This window comes from Drosophila kikkawai, chromosome 3L (assembly GCF_030179895.1).
Source record: "Drosophila kikkawai strain 14028-0561.14 chromosome 3L, DkikHiC1v2, whole genome shotgun sequence".
Taxonomy (NCBI): Eukaryota; Metazoa; Arthropoda; class Insecta; order Diptera; family Drosophilidae; genus Drosophila; species Drosophila kikkawai.
This window is the reverse complement of record NC_091730.1, coordinates 17,778,647-17,794,645: the sequence shown is the minus strand read 5'-3', so window position 1 is coordinate 17,794,645 and position 15,999 is coordinate 17,778,647. Positions and strand designations below refer to the sequence as shown.

The following is a 15,999-nucleotide window of genomic DNA, read 5'->3' as shown; positions in this document are numbered from 1 at the left end:
AATTTAGATTACATATTAAATTAAATACAAGACGTATTTTTTAAATTACCGAGAGAAGAAAAATTATACTTAAACTTCAGTAAAGTATCTACAAAAATATCTGAAGCTTTCCAGTAATTTAAATACAATTTAAAGTCTTATTTTTAGCCTTTCCATTTGCACTTTTCTTTCTAGTAAAATGGGATAAATAAAATTAAATTAAAATAAAATACCTTTGAAAACATACTCCCATTTTATTTCCACTTTGATTTACCCCCAGTTTAACCAATACCTTTAGTCTGGTCTAAAATTTGACGTTGAACTTGCCGAAAAAAAGGCAGAGGCACAACAAATTGTTTCATGTTCACGAACAGAAAACGTTTTTGTACGCGTATATTTGAGGTTAATTCGCATAATTCATTGCAAAGACCCTCAACGGCAATTATGAGGTTATTCAAGCACACACACACACACTCGGCACACACAGCACACACACTCTACACACTCTACACTATACGAGATCGCTGGCCTCCTCCGTTTGTTGTTGGTTTGTCGCGCTCTCTGAGCATTGAGCTTGGCTCGTGGGACATGGCCAATACGCTGATGACTTGGCCAAGAGGCGGAGCAGGGCGGTTGTGGGTGTTTGCCCGCCTCGAACGACACTTGCTAATTGTTTGTGACCTTTTTTGGCGTTTTTATATATTTATTTTTTTTGTATAATTTTCAGTGGCAAGGCACGCCGAGCGCATATAAAAAAATCACCACTAAAAGGAAATACACGTACACAGAAATTAAAGAAACCGAAACTGAAACCAAAAGTTGCCTCTCAATTTGGGTTACCAGACGACCGGGCTGGCGCTTTCATTTCCAGCGTTCATTGACTCTTTTTTCCCCCTGAAACATATATTGTATATATATATTTTATATATATATTTCTGTTCAGCCTTTCGAGTGCAGCATGTGAAAAGAAAGTAAAAATTTTGGTTCCGCTCCAGTTATACTCACCCCTCCCTCTCTTTCGGTATTTCACTTGGCGAAGTTCAAAAACCCCTGAGAGTTTCACTTTCGCTATCTGCCATGGCCGCATGTGTGGCTGCATTTCGGGCTTTCGGAGCCAAGAGAAACTCCTAGGGTTTCAAATCGCAGGTTATTGACTTGCCGGGAATAAACTCACGTGAGGCTGGGAAGGTAAGGTTTAAGTATAGGAGTTTTAAGAGACGAAAAAAGAGTCTAAATAAATAATAACAAATCTGCATATAAATCTTAAGGCCTTCGGAAGTTTTAATAAATTTTTTTTTTACATTTTTTGACAATTTTAATGCCATTTTAATTTTAGAAATAATATAAATAAACTAAAAAGGCTTTAATTTTAGTTTGGAAAACGTTTTGGTTCTAGTTTTTACCACTTTTTAGCCTTTTTTATCAGCATAATTAATCTGCATATAAATTTTTAGATTTTAAAAATTTGAACTTAATTTTTTTGAAATCAAAATTTTAAAAATATCATAACCAAGCTTAAAATGCATTAATTTTAATTCGCAAAACGTTTCTTTTCTTTGTTTTACCACTTTTCCACAATTTTTGATTAGCATAATAAATCTGCATGTATCCCAGAATATTAATATATACATTTTCTTTAATTTTTTGACAATTTTAAAGAAATTAAACCTTTAAAAATATCATCTATAAGCCGAAAATGCATTAATTTTAATTCAAAAAACGTTTCTGTTCTATTTTCAACCACTCTTCCCCACTTTCTTATTAGCTTAATAAATCTTCATTTAAATCGTAAGGCTTTAAAGCTTTGATTAAATTTTTTTAATTTTTTGACAATTTCTATGAAATTATAATTCAAAAAAATATCATAACTAAGCCAAAAATGCCTTAATTTTAATTTGGAAAACGTTTTTGTGCTAGTTTTTACCAGAATTATAAATCTGTTTACTAAATTAAACATTTAAAAAAACTCAAATTTTTGGCAATTTTCAAAAAATTTAATGATGGTACCCCTTATCAAATTTTGAAATTCGAAATTTTTAAAAAATTTGTTTTCTTCCACACATTGCTAGAAAGAATCCCCTGGTTATGCTGATCAAGAATATATATGATTTATAGGATCGGAAATGACTCCTTCCCTAAGTTGTAAGCTTTTAAATGAAATTAAAATACCCTGCAAATACCCTATATTTTTTCCTTAGCAATCTCCCTGAACTTCAGTCATCGATGACTCCCAACTCCCCTCTCTCAACCCTCGGTAACTAAATTAGAAACAACAAATGTCGCCGCAACAAATTCACAAATTGCTTTGCAGTTAACTGAAATAGTTTTCGCCTTGATTTAAGGTTAACAAAGCGCTAAAAAAAATATACATTCATGTACAGTTCGAGTGTCGGTTTCAGTTTCAGTGGCGCTTTTATACGCTTCGATTTTTACATAAACAGAGACTAAACATGGCAGATTTTATGTGGGAAACCTCCAAAATATTTATGGCCGGCTGGCTCGTATTTTTTCTGTATTTTTTTTTTTTATTTCGTTTTCAATGTTTGCGATATGGAAAATGGGGTCACTTGCAAAAAGTCGCGTGCTCACTGCGATTTTCAGGGGCGAAAAAATGCGCGCCGGCTCTCAGGGCTGATAAATTTCTCCTTCATTTCACTTTATTTCACTTTGTTTCTTTTCTTTTATTTTTGTTTTGCTTTTTCTTGTTCAGTTTTCAGTTTTCATACAAAGTCCGTTGACTTTCGTTTTCATAAGCGAAAGTGTACTCCATTTAGTTTTGAAGCCGCCTTGTTTTTGTTGCATTTCTTTTGGGCCAAAAACTGGTTTTCTGGCCGCCTTTTCTGGGTCAGCAGCGAAGAAGAGTGTAGAGTGTGTGTGTGGAAAGTGTGTTTTTTTTCGAGAGAGGTGGAAATGGAAGCCAGTGTCAATTATTTGATATTTGGACATTTAAATTATTATTAGAGGCAACGGGGAGTCAGGAGAGTTGGTAGATTGGAGTTGGTGGCTTAAAGTTGGTGCCTTGGAAGTTGGTGGCTTGGAGTTGATGGCTTGGAAGTTGGTAACTTGGAGTTGAGTGAACCCTGGGGAGAAACTCCAAGTCGAATGCAAAGAAAGTGAATTTCAGTTGCGGTCTGCACACAGAAATTGGGTCGTACCAGCCCCAAAACCCCACTCCCCTCCGCTCATTGGTGTAACAAATTGATGGCGCTTAGAGCCGGTTAATGTCGTTTTTTTTTGTTGTATTTTTTGTACTTTTTGTTAGCCGCTGCTTAGCGAAAAAGTGAAATTATTTTATTTATGAGCATTCAATTTGATTTTTATGCATTTGCGCTTAAATTATTGAATGCTTTTCGTGTATTTATTGGCCTGCCGCCAGCCATAGTTAATGGCTTCGCACTTCTCTTAAGTTTTATCTTGGTTATTTCAGGTGGGTTTATGTTAGTTTTGGAATCACTTGTTCACTTGATCTTTGCATGAGTTGATTAACAGGTTTAATTGATTGATTTTAGAGGGTTAATTTATATTTTGATATAGTTTTTAATGGAAATTTGATCTAGTTCTGCGGTAGATATTAAATTAAAGACACAAATCTTTGAATATTTTAGACTTTTTCGCTGATCGGAGTTTCAATAAACTAATTTTTAAAAATAAATGCATTATTAAATAAGGCTTCATAATAAATTAGATTGAAATATAAAACAAAAATTGGCAACTAAAATTATTTATTAAATTTGTTTACCAGAATTTTAGGTTTTTCTCATTTTTAATATAGTTTTTTGATCAATTTATTGAAACTAAATCTGGATATATGTATATATAAAATAGATAAATAGGTGCCAGAAATAATTTCCAATTTCCTGATGTCCTTATCCTTAATTTAATTAATTTGTTAATTAAATTCCATATTACCACAGTTAGTTCTTAATTTTCAAAGATTTTTTCCTATAAATACCTTTCTTCTATAAATCCCCGCGATGACAAATGCTTTGGTCTATATAGAACGATGCCCTCATATATCCTTCATAAATTGTAAGCTTTATGGGATGAGCAATGGCTCACATTTCCTGGCCAAATCCGGGTCGGGCTTCTCTCCTTTCGACCTCAATTCACGCATAAAATCTGCAATCAAATGTAAATAGGAAAAGCTCATAAGCTCGCAAGGGCTTCAATATTGGGATATAAAAACGAGCGAGCTGAGCTTTGCACAGGACACACCGCCAGAGGAATGTATTTGCGGCAGGCTCACATCATCGGGGGTGGTTTCATTTGCTTCAAAAACGGAAAAAAAGAATGGTGCCAAGGATGGGGAGTGTTGAAGACATTGTCACGTATACGCCGCGTATGCCAGCAATTATGTATGTAAACGAGGGGCGGCGGTGGTGCAGAATGGCGGCTGAGAGTTAACCAAAATAAGGCCCAAGGTTATGGTGCCCAATAACATAAAGAGGGTATACATAAATATATGTACATGCTTCTATATAGAAGACAGTCGGAGTTTACCGATGCGCAATTCAATCAGTTGATGGACTGCCAAGGGTCTGGGGTACTGTTGCTTGGGCTCATTATGTTGGGTGGCTCGGGCGTAACTGTCTTCAATAAACCATATATATATCTATATACATATCTATATATATATATATATATACTTTTGTAGCAGGCTTAGCTTGGCCTAATATCACAGGTAAGGCTTACTCTCTGCTGGTCTGGAACCATCTACCCATCAATCAATTTTCCCTGTTATTTTGTCTCCGTCTGACTCCTACTCCTACTACCCCCGCCCCCCTTTTTGTTGGCATTTCAAGGTCGCCTTTATCCTCATTACCCTGCAAATTAGTTGGGCTGGGCCCATTGCCTTTCCCCTAAATGCGTCGCAGTCACAGAAATGCCTCATTTCGGTTTGGGTCAATTTTCCTCCAGTCCCTCAATTTGTTCCACATTTATACACACAGTTAAGAATTTACTTTAAAAAATATATATATAATTTGTTAGGGGTATATCAAGTCTTGTTAAAAATATATTTATTTTAAAGTATATATTTTATTTTATTAACTTTATTATAGTTTATTTTTATTCTTTCCTTTTATTTGCTAGCTTCATTTTGAAGCATTTGCAGTTCAGTTTAAAACTTTGTAAAATATATTATTATTAAAATCTTTGTAAAATAAATTTAGTATAATTTATATTACATTTATATTATATATTTTATGATATATATTTTATAATTTTTTTTATTTTATATTTATTTGTAAGCTTTTCTTTAAGATTTAGGAAATTATGTGCACTTTATTGATGGTACTTACATCTAGATCTTAGTTCTTAATAAGATCTTAATAATTTATAATTAAAAGTAGGGAATAGAGAAGCTTAAACAATAAATTTTTTAATATATATATTATATTTTATAGATTAAATATCTATATTATATTTTATACATTTATATTCTATATATATTTTAAATTTTTATTTTTTACGATTTAATTAGTATTTCATGCCTAAACTTTAGAAACTCTTTTAAACCCTAAAACTGCGTTATTTAAACCAAATTAAAACTATTTCTCAAGCTGAAATATTCAAATTTCATATTTTTATAATTTTTATAAATAAAATCCAATCTAGTAAAGGGTTTAACAATTTTTTCTCTGTGCATGTTTCGACTAACTGATAGCCTGTAATTATCTAGCGTAGGCGTTCTCAGTGTTTACGGCGCCATCATTTTTGTTATGGGTGTTTTCTGTTTCTGTTTCACTTTGCCTTTTGGACTGTCATTATGGAGGACCCATAAAAATTCCTGTTTAGCAATTGCCACTTTGGCGTCTGGTTGCGTTTTTCAACTGAAATGAGACTGGTGCGTCAAGCCTTTTGAAAGAGGACACAAAAGGGGATTCCAAATTGGGACAATAAATATATTTACAAAGGATTAAACTATCAACTTTATGTTTATAAACTTAGAGGATATTACAATTTAGCTAAAAACCTTGCAAGACTGTGAAGAAGGATATATTTCAATAAAAAATAGAGTCTCATATCGATTAATAATTGAGCACTCAGAACTTATTTTCCCTGTAATCAAAGTCGGAGTCCTTTAATGTTTATTTCGATAGTATAGTAAGTAGGTAGTAATTTGTTCTACCAAAACAGGCGATGAAGATCTAAAGGCTTCCCAGGCCATAGCCAAGGGTTATGGCTTTATAAATAAACCCAAAGTCAGTTGTCCTTGGGCGCCCTAGGGCTTAGGGCACCGCCCTCTTTTATGGCTGCTCCTTCTCCCTCTCTTGCTCGAAAAAGAAATATAGATATAGAGGGAGTATAGAGAATGGCAACCAACTGTTGCCGACTGGCGGCGACAGGCGGCACTAAAGTGGGGGTGCGGAGCGAGGCCCTTGGTGGAACGATAAGCCGGCGTCGCCTGTCTCCAGACTGCTCTACTTGTCAAGGACACATCAGTGGCAATAAGAAATGCGCATACAATAACGACAGAAGCCAAGAAGCCTCTCCAGGAGTGGGAAAAGCTTCAGTCAGCAAGATGTTTGCCCCTTTTCCACTTTCTATTAGCAATGCAAAACTATGGCAAACATTTTCAATGTCATGTCCATACCTCTGAGCATCATTCAGGAAGTGCTGCTCAATATGCCAAAGTCAAAATGGCAATGCCTCAATATATCCGCCTGAATAAAATGAATAATTGCGATCACTTGATCCCCGAAAAAGTGTTTAATGTATTCGAAACTCGAGTGGGACAGGAAGCAGTCGCCGAAAAGAAAATAAAAACCAGAAAAGTAACAGCATTCGGATAATCGAATTTAATTTATTCCCTCTGACAAACGAAATAGAGCGGAATAATGTGGATTTTATGGCATACGGATTAGCCAGGGAAGTGATCTTGAATTCAGTAGATCAAAAATGAAGTAATCAAGGGACTTTGATCAAGAAGCTAAGGTGATGTATACTTTAAATGATTTATGGATTTATTAAAAAAAAATCGTTAAAAATATAAAAATTGAGCTGAACTATAATAGTATCTTTTAGATAAATTGTAGATTTTATTAACTATATTTCAAGTCCCCTTAATATTACTCATCCCTTGTAAACTACACTAGAATTCTGTTTATTTCCCTAAGAACTCATTGGCCTTTCCCATTTACAATTGTTTTTATTTACAACCTTGGCTACCCCAGCCACTTGACACAGAACTCACGTAGAACTCACTCATTGATCAGGGCAAAATCAAGGCAAATTAAAATCCCCCTCAATATGATCGTCATCCGGCCAGAGTTCTCCATTAAATCGTACGTAATAAGAAACCAAATTTAAATATTTATCCCGAACAACGTCTGAAATTGAATGAAATGTAATGCTTCGACCCACTCAGTTTGTGTTTTTATTGTTTATTTATTTGCCTCGTGAAATGAGGTTTTATGCGTAATTTGATTTATTTTACATACCCTGACGGAGGCTAGCGATTATAGAACTATGATTTCGCATTTTGCCATGTGCCAGATCGGAACTCAAACGGCCTTGAGGGTCGGTTGGTTGCATAAGTTGCAGTCGAGGAAAACAGAGAACTTTAATAATGGTATCCCTGATCCCAATTCTGTGCACTCAATGACAAATGCAGATGCCTAGGATACACCCAAATCATCTCCAGATTCTTGCTGGTATTTAAAACCATTTCCTTTAACTAGTTTTAACCCATGTCAAGTCAAAAATCACACAAATGTCAACCCAGGAGAGAGTATTTGTATTGTCTGGAATTGTTCAAAGAGCAGACTCTTTCTGATTTGGGTCGAGTGTTGGCTTAGAAATACATAAAAAAATGTATATATATATTTGTATGTTTATATATCTCCCAAAAATTATGCTGACTTTCGGGGGTGGCCTTTTTAATAGCCCTGCTGGCCTAATTTTGTTTCTAGCCAACACTCGGTGGGCATCACATCAGCGGATTCTGCGCGTTGCATGGTTAAAAAAATACTCTTAACACCAAGACAATATAAAGTTTAAGGGGAAGCTGGAATAAACCAAGCTGTGCTTATAATATTATATTTTTAGGCTTTGTTTCTTGTTAATATTTTTAAAACTTTATTTGACAAATAATTAATATTTCTTAAAATATCCCAAAATATGTGGACAACATTTTATCAACAAATAAAGATTAAAAAGAAAATATTATTCTTAACAAGAAAGGAAGCTAACTTCGGCACGCCGAAGTTTCTATATACCCTTGCAGATTGGTTTTGATGTTTATCTTATAGATATAAATGTTGAAAACACTCACAAAACAGAGTTTCATTAAACTTTACCTATACTTATTATGATTACAGTTTGACAGTTACAGTTTTACATTCCCAGCTTTACATATTTTATATATTTACCGATCGCTTCTATGGCAGCTATATGATATAGTTATCCGATTTTTATAAAATTTATATAATAAAAAAAGCTTATATCTGAGAGTAGATAAACATACGTTGAAAAACAACGAAGCTATAATTTGTATACCCTTGCAGGTTATTTTATTTCCAGTCCGAAGCTCATTACGCATTGAAGGAGTCATTTCCGACCCCATAAACCATATATATTCTTGATCAGCATTAGCAGGCGCATCTTTCTGGCTAAGTCCGGAAGAAAAAAAATTTTTATCAATTGTTTCTAAATTTTATAAGGGGTTACATCATTAAAATTCTCAAAATTTTATAAAATTTTCAATTTCTAACTAAGTATGCAGATTTGTTAACCTTATAAAAACTAACATAACACCGTTTTCCGAATGCAAATTAAGGCATTTTTGACAGAGTTATGCCTATTTTAGTTGTTAATTTGCTATTTTTCTCTGTTCAATTACAGACTTTCCATCGTCATTGCCATCGCCATCGCTCCTAGTCATCAGTATTAGTAGACCTGACACCCACCCTGGACAAGAACCAAGGGAAAGGACCAACGACACACGCAAAAGGATGGCGGATAAGGGATGGGAATGGAGGAATAGGGATCAGGAATCAGGGATAAGGAGAGAGCACCGCCAGAAGCCAAAAGTCAAAGTATCATGGCAGTTTCGATCCGGAATGTTAATCTGTCATAAATAGGACTTCCAGTCAGGTCTGCCGGCTACTTTTACAACAACAGCAACGAACACAACAAGCAACATTTTAATTTTAAAATACTTTATTTTATTCTATGTTACCTAAATAAAAACAATGAAATACATTATTTTATATTATTTTGTTTTATTTTATTTTTCCTATATAAGAACTATGAAATGAGCATCACTGGTAGTAGGTGAGATGGCATTTTAATGCAAAATAGCTAGATGAGCATCACTGGCCGTTAGTGAAATGCCATTTTCTCCCAATAATGCAAAATAGCTAGATGCGCATCACTGCCGTTAAGCCTGATTTTATAGCCTCCCAATATGGCAAAATAGCTAGATGAGCATCACTGCCATATAGCCCGATTTTATTGCCCCCCAATATTGCAAAATATAGCCAGATGAGCATCACTGATGCACATGAGCATCACTGATGCAAGTGAGCATCACTGATGGAAGTGAGCATCACTGATGGAGGTGAGCATCACTGATGGAAGTGAGCATCACTGATGGAAGTGAGCATCACTGATGGAAGTGAGCATCACTGATGGAAGTGAGCATCACTGATGGAAGTGAGCATTACTGATGGAGGTGAGCATCACTGATGGAAGTGAGCATCACTGATGGAAGTGAGCATCACTGATGGAAGTGAGCATCACTGATGGAAGTGAGCATCACTGATGGAAGTGAGCAAAACTTTTCATTCAAATTGGCCGCTTTCCAAACTGGGGTAACAGGCGAACAGAAACCAGCAGCAAGCAACTGAAAACTGGTATAAACTGTTATAAAAACATTTGGGCAAAAATAATAATTGGTATAAACTGTTATATTCCATTTTATGCATTTATACCTATTTGTTGCCGACAACAACAGCTTGATGGCAACAACAACCTTTTTACAACAACATCCCTACAGCAGCCCATCCAAATTTCCGAACATTTCCATGCAAATTGCCCGTTTCCCAAATTGGGGTAACAGGCGAACAGAAATCAGCAGCAAGCAACTGAAAACTGGTATAAACTGTTATAAAAAGTCCAAGTTTCAAACCATTCAGGAGACGGCGCAAGTAAGCGCAGACTCAAACCTTTTGAATCCAAATTTAGGTGTTATTTTACAACTGCACCTGGTCACACTGAAACAGATCGTCGTTAAATTCAAATTCAAATTTGGCAGTTAAATTCAAATTCAAATTTGGCAGTTAAATTCAAATTCAAATGTATAATTTTTTACATATTTTTTAATTTTTTAACTGCCAAATTTGAATTTGAATTTAACTGCCAAATTTGAATTTGAATTTAACGACGATCTGTTTCAGTGTGACCAGGTGCAGTTGTAAAATAACACCTAAATTTGGATTCAAAAGGTTTGAGTCTGCGCTTACTTGCGCCGGCTCCTGAATGGTTTGAAACTTGGACTTTTTATAACAGTTTATACCAGTTTTCAGTTGCTTGCTGCTGATTTCTGTTCGCCTGTTACCCCAATTTGGGAAACGGGCAATTTGCATGGAAATGTTCGGAAATTTGGATGGGCTGCTGTAGGGATGTTGTTGTAAAAAGGTTGTTGTTGCCATCAAGCTGTTGTCGGCAACAAATAGGTATAAATGCATAAAATGGAATATAATAGTTTATACCAATTATTATTTTTGCCGAAATGTTTTTATAACAGTTTATACCAGTTTTCAATTGCTTGCAGCTGGTTTCTGTTCGCCTGTTACCCCAGTTTGGAAAGCGGCCAATTTGAATGATGCTCACTTCCATCAGTGATGCTCACTTCCATCAGTGATGCTCACTTCCATCAGTGATGCTCACTTCCATCAGTGATGCTCACTTCCATCAGTGATGCTCACCTCCATCAGTGATGCTCACTTCCATCAGTGATGCTCACTTGCATCAGTGATGCTCATGTGCATCAGTGATGCTCATCTGGCTATATTTTGCAATATTGGGGGGCAATAAAATCGGGCTATATGGCAGTGATGCTCATCTAGCTATTTTGCATTAAAATGCCATCTCACCTACTACCAGTGATGCTCATTTCATTGTTCTTATATAGGAAAAATAAAATAAAACAAAATAATATAAAATAATGTATTTCATTGTTTTTATTTAGGTAACATAGAATAAAATAAAGTATTTTAAAATTAAAATGTTGCTTGTTGTGTTCGTTGCTGTTGTTGTAAAAGTAGCCGGCAGACCTGACTGGAAGTCCTATTTATGACAGATTAACATTCCGGATCGAAACTGCCATGATACTTTGACTTTTGGCTTCTGGCGGTGCTCTCTCCTTATCCCTGATTCCTGATCCCTATTCCTCCATTCCCATCCCTTATCCGCCATCCTTTTGCGTGTGTCGTTGGTCCTTTCCCTTGGTTCTTGTCCAGGGTGGGTGTCAGGTCTACTAATACTGATGACTAGGAGCGATGGCGATGGCAATGACGATGGAAAGTCTGTAATTGAACAGAGAAAAATAGCAAATTAACAACTAAAATAGGCATAACTCTGTCAAAAATGCCTTAATTTGCATTCGGAAAACGGTGTTATGTTAGTTTTTATAAGGTTAACAAATCTGCATACTTAGTTAGAAATTGAAAATTTTATAAAATTTTGAGAATTTTAATGATGTAACCCCTTATAAAATTTAGAAAAAATTGATAAAAATTTTTTTTCTTCCGGACTTAGCCAGAAAGATGCGCCTGCTAATGCTGATCAAGAATATATATGGTTTATGGGGTCGGAAATGACTCCTTCAATGCGTAATGAGCTTCGGACTGGAAATAAAATAACCTGCAAGGGTATACAAATTATAGCTTCGTTGTTTTTTAACGTATGTTTATCTACTCTCAGATATAAGCTTTTTTTATTATATAAATTTTATAAAAATCGGATAACTATATCATATAGCTGCCATAGAAGCGATCGGTAAATATATAAAATATGTAAAGCTGGGAATGTAAAACTGTAACTGTCAAACTGTAAACATAATAAGTATAGGTAAACTGTAATGAAACTCTGTTTTGTGAGTGTTTTCAACATTTATATCTATAATATAAACATCAAAACCAATCTGCAAGGGTATACAAACTTCGGCGTGCCGAAGTTAGCTTCCTTTCTTGTTTAATTTAATTTGAAATAAACTTATTTTTTAATATTTTAAAAACTGTATTTAACAAATTAGTAATAGTTTTATAAAAAACTTAAAATATTTGTACAACATTTTACAAATAAATAAATATAACAAAAATATTCTTAGAAATGAATAATATAAACAGAAATACAACTATCTTTCCTTCAAGTCTGTATTAAATTTCTTTTTTAATTATTTCTATTAAATTCTAAATAACCTTAACTTAAATTAACTTACTAAATTTACTTAAAAACCTTAGAGCATCTAATATTCTTTATTTTCCCTTTTCCTCTCAAAGCTTTCATCAGCCGCCTTTGTTTTTATGGCCCGCTCTCAACTTTGACCTTGAATCCCCAAATAAAAAAAAGGGGAGCAGGGCGCTGTCCGAGGCGGCTCCTCGTAAAAATTCCCTACGAAAAAATTTTCGACGCAATTTCATATAGCCGGGGTAAAGGGGGCGTGGCGGGTACGGCGTCATTCCCTGAGCACTTCGTTGTTGTAATTGTGTAAATAGCGAAACGCTCTAGGTTATTGGCTTGTGTGTGGGTATCCGTGGGGGTCGGAGGAGCGCGTGTATATTTTTTGTTGTTTTTCCCAGCGGTTGTTTGTCTTGGCACCCCAACAGCGTAGGGGGAGTGTTTGTGCGCGGCTCCCATGTTTGCTTAATATTTGTAAAATTAACTGGAATCGCCGCAAGGGGCCGTCGCCAGGACTGGCCACTTGGCGTGGAATTCTTATTAACTGGACTCGCAGCAGACAGCAATTGGGTTGATTCTAAGGGGTGGACTGTGGCCACAACCCCACCTTACAATGGCAAACCATTCAAGCTTACCTGTGCCTTACCTTTGCTGAGTTTAGATAGCTGAAGTCTTTTTTAAAAATTAAAGAAAATTTTTTAATAATTTCAGTGAGTTAAGTCGGCTGAAAATGTTAAATGTTTTAAAACTTTGAACAATTTTTAAACAGTTAAAAAATCATTAAATATTTAGCAGACCTATTTTTACCTAATTTATTAAACATTTAATTCACCACAGCAATATTTTATCTCCCCTTAGATTTCTCCTTTTAAATTTAAATTAATTATAAACAAAAATACTCATATTTAAATCATTTACTAACCCATTGTCTAAGCCTGTTGGCTTAAATTCAGGTCCAGGCATTGTTAAACAAGTGTCAGACCCCCAGGAATTCTAGCACCCACAAGAACCCAACACAAGTCCCGAGTCCTAGTCCTTGTCCGAGGCGCAGTTTCGAATTCCCGAATGTGCGCCACGTGTAAATAAGCAATCAAGCAAGTCGAGCACCGCCAGCCGCCCACGAGCCACGTGGCAGATAACGGGACTGGGAGCTGGGACTGGGACCAAACGAGTCCGGATCCCTGGCCCGGAGAGGGTCCCAGCTGAGGCCACCAGGCATGCAATGTTATTGTCAAGGACATTTCAATACAACACACGCGTCGTCGGCGTCGCTGTCGCCCGAACCCAAAAAAATCCCCCAAGTTCCCCCCCCAATTTGTTTGCCAAGCTTTGTGGGATCTTCTGGCCCACTGCCCGCCATACCCACTCCCCCAGGATGCTGCGGCATTGCCTTTGACCTTTCTGAAGGAGATTCTCAGAGCGCTCGATGTGGTTAGCCCCGCTGACTGCACAAGCATGAAGGAGCTGCCACCTACAGAGAAAGAAATTGAGAGTATTAAATTATTTTTATTAGATAAATCAAGTTGAAAGGGTATATTTTAAGCTATAATATTAAATACTAAACAGTCTTAAAAATTAGACAACTAAAACTAGCAAATAAAGATAAGCCCTTAATATTTACTTTAATATTTTTCTTGGATTTCTAAGCTCATAAATAATATTTATTAAATTTAAGTAACTCTCCTCCATCATTATTTCTCTCTCTATGCTGTGTATGTGATTGAATCCCACTTGTTTGGCTTCTCAATAAATTTAAGGAATTCATTTTATCGGAATTCTGATACTAACATAGATAAGGAATCTTTTGAGGAGTCCTCTAAGCGATTTTCAGTTCAGTGGAAATTACCATTCGGTTGACATTCAGGCACTCCGCGAAAGGAGCCAAGGAACCGTAATCGAAATCAAGAGGATGCCCTAATACTGTTTACACTACCCGGCAGCAAACAAAACAAATCGAGGCAAGTGTCTCTAAATAAATCTGCTTAAAATCAGAAATCACTTAGCCACCGCACACACGCTCCCAGGAATATATGTATATATATCTCCGAATATATACTATAAAAAAGGAGCGCGTGTCGGTAATCAAGTGCGAAAGCAGAGCCAGATGAAAAGTAAGAGTAGGGGCACCGTGAAAAGTAAATGGAAAACTTGGGGGAGACCTCTGACCCCACATTCCCCCCTATGGGCAGGCGCGTGCAACACTTGTCAGCGTGACCTTGGCAGCTGTCAATGCCATTCAGGCTCCACTTCAGGCCTCCCCATCGCTGCTCCTGTTTGTGTGTAATTTGCGCGCTTAGCATATTTTTAGGCCCTCGAAAAGTTTTTGGCACATTTATTGTGTTTACCCTTCCTGCGGAGCCTTAATTTAACGACCATCCCCAATGGAACTCATCAAATGTTGGTCGTTTATGCTGGCAACATAGGGTTAAGGGTTCTTGCGGTGGCAAAAGGGACTCTTTTTTTAACAGGGTGTCAAGAGCAGCAGCCTCTGAAAAATATGGAATTGGATGTGAATAATTAAAGGGAAATATTTCTGTGAGCCAGGAAATGTCAATCTAAAATTGTAGATTTAAAGAAGAGCTAAAAGGTTGGATTTGATTAAAATACTTTAAAATAAAGTTAAATAATAATGTAATAATTTTCAAATATTTGTAAGGAAAAGAGCAGTAATATTTGTAAGTTTTTTGTGCTAGGATAATACATTAATCAAATTAAAAATAATAGACTTTTATTTCCATATTTAATTTAATTCCTTTTAGCTTTTCTTTCAAGGACAGCGAATTACTGTATATAAATTCTAAAGTTTAAAAAAAAATCCCCAGATATTCCAAGATCAACTAATTATAATTCATACATTTAATTCGGTCCCTCTGAATCAGTTTATGAAGAAAGCACATTACTCATACGCCACCGACGCTTGCACTTGCTCTCGCTCTCTCTCTCTCCCTCTCTCTCGTTCTGTTGGAAATTTGTGTTTGTAATTTCAATTATGGTTTACACGAGTCCCATTGTGACGCGACTGTTTTCGCCTCCTCCCTCCTTCCTCCACCCCCATTTCCCAGATATATTAAGTATACGCCCGAGTTCGTTCGCCAGCTGCATTTGGCATTGGCGGGGCCCTCTCTATACCCCCTCCCCTTTGTCTATCCACTTGGGACTGCTATCAGTTCTGCCGCGTCGCCGACTGCAGTTCAAGTTCAATGTCAAGCGCATTTCGACGCTGTGTTTATACTTTTCGAGTGTACATTCTCCGCCTTTGTGTTGGCTGTATCTTTCGCTCTGCTTCTGGCTCAGCTATAAACGTAAATTTCTGTTGATATTTACTTTATATATATAGTCTTGTGTTGTTATTTCGGCTGGTTTTTGTGAGTGAATCAATTTTGATTTATATAGAAGTTCATATTTACGACCTTTAACTGGAAATGTTTAAATTATTGAACACAAAAAACAAGAACTCACTTCGGGATTGTGATATTTGCATCAAAAATCAATCATAACTAAGCCAAAAATTTATGAAATTTAATTCGGACAGCTTTTATATGTTAGTTTTTAGTAGGGTAATAAATCTGCATACTAAATTAAAAATTTAAAAAAATCTAAATTTTGATAAAATGT

At 35.8% G+C, this 15,999-nt stretch overlaps 1 long non-coding RNA gene across 2 annotated transcripts in view; it reads left to right on the top strand.

Moving 5' to 3' along the window:
• The window catches only part of LOC138928551 (uncharacterized), a 29,721-nt gene extending 20,604 nt beyond the window's left edge, over window positions 1-9,117 (top strand). For both annotated transcript variants that reach the window (XR_011444969.1, XR_011444970.1), the window contains exon 3: window positions 8,824-9,117. This is a non-coding gene — a long non-coding RNA (uncharacterized lncRNA). The remainder of the gene's footprint in view (window positions 1-8,823) is intronic.
• Window positions 9,118-15,999: the final 6,882 nt, after the last annotated feature.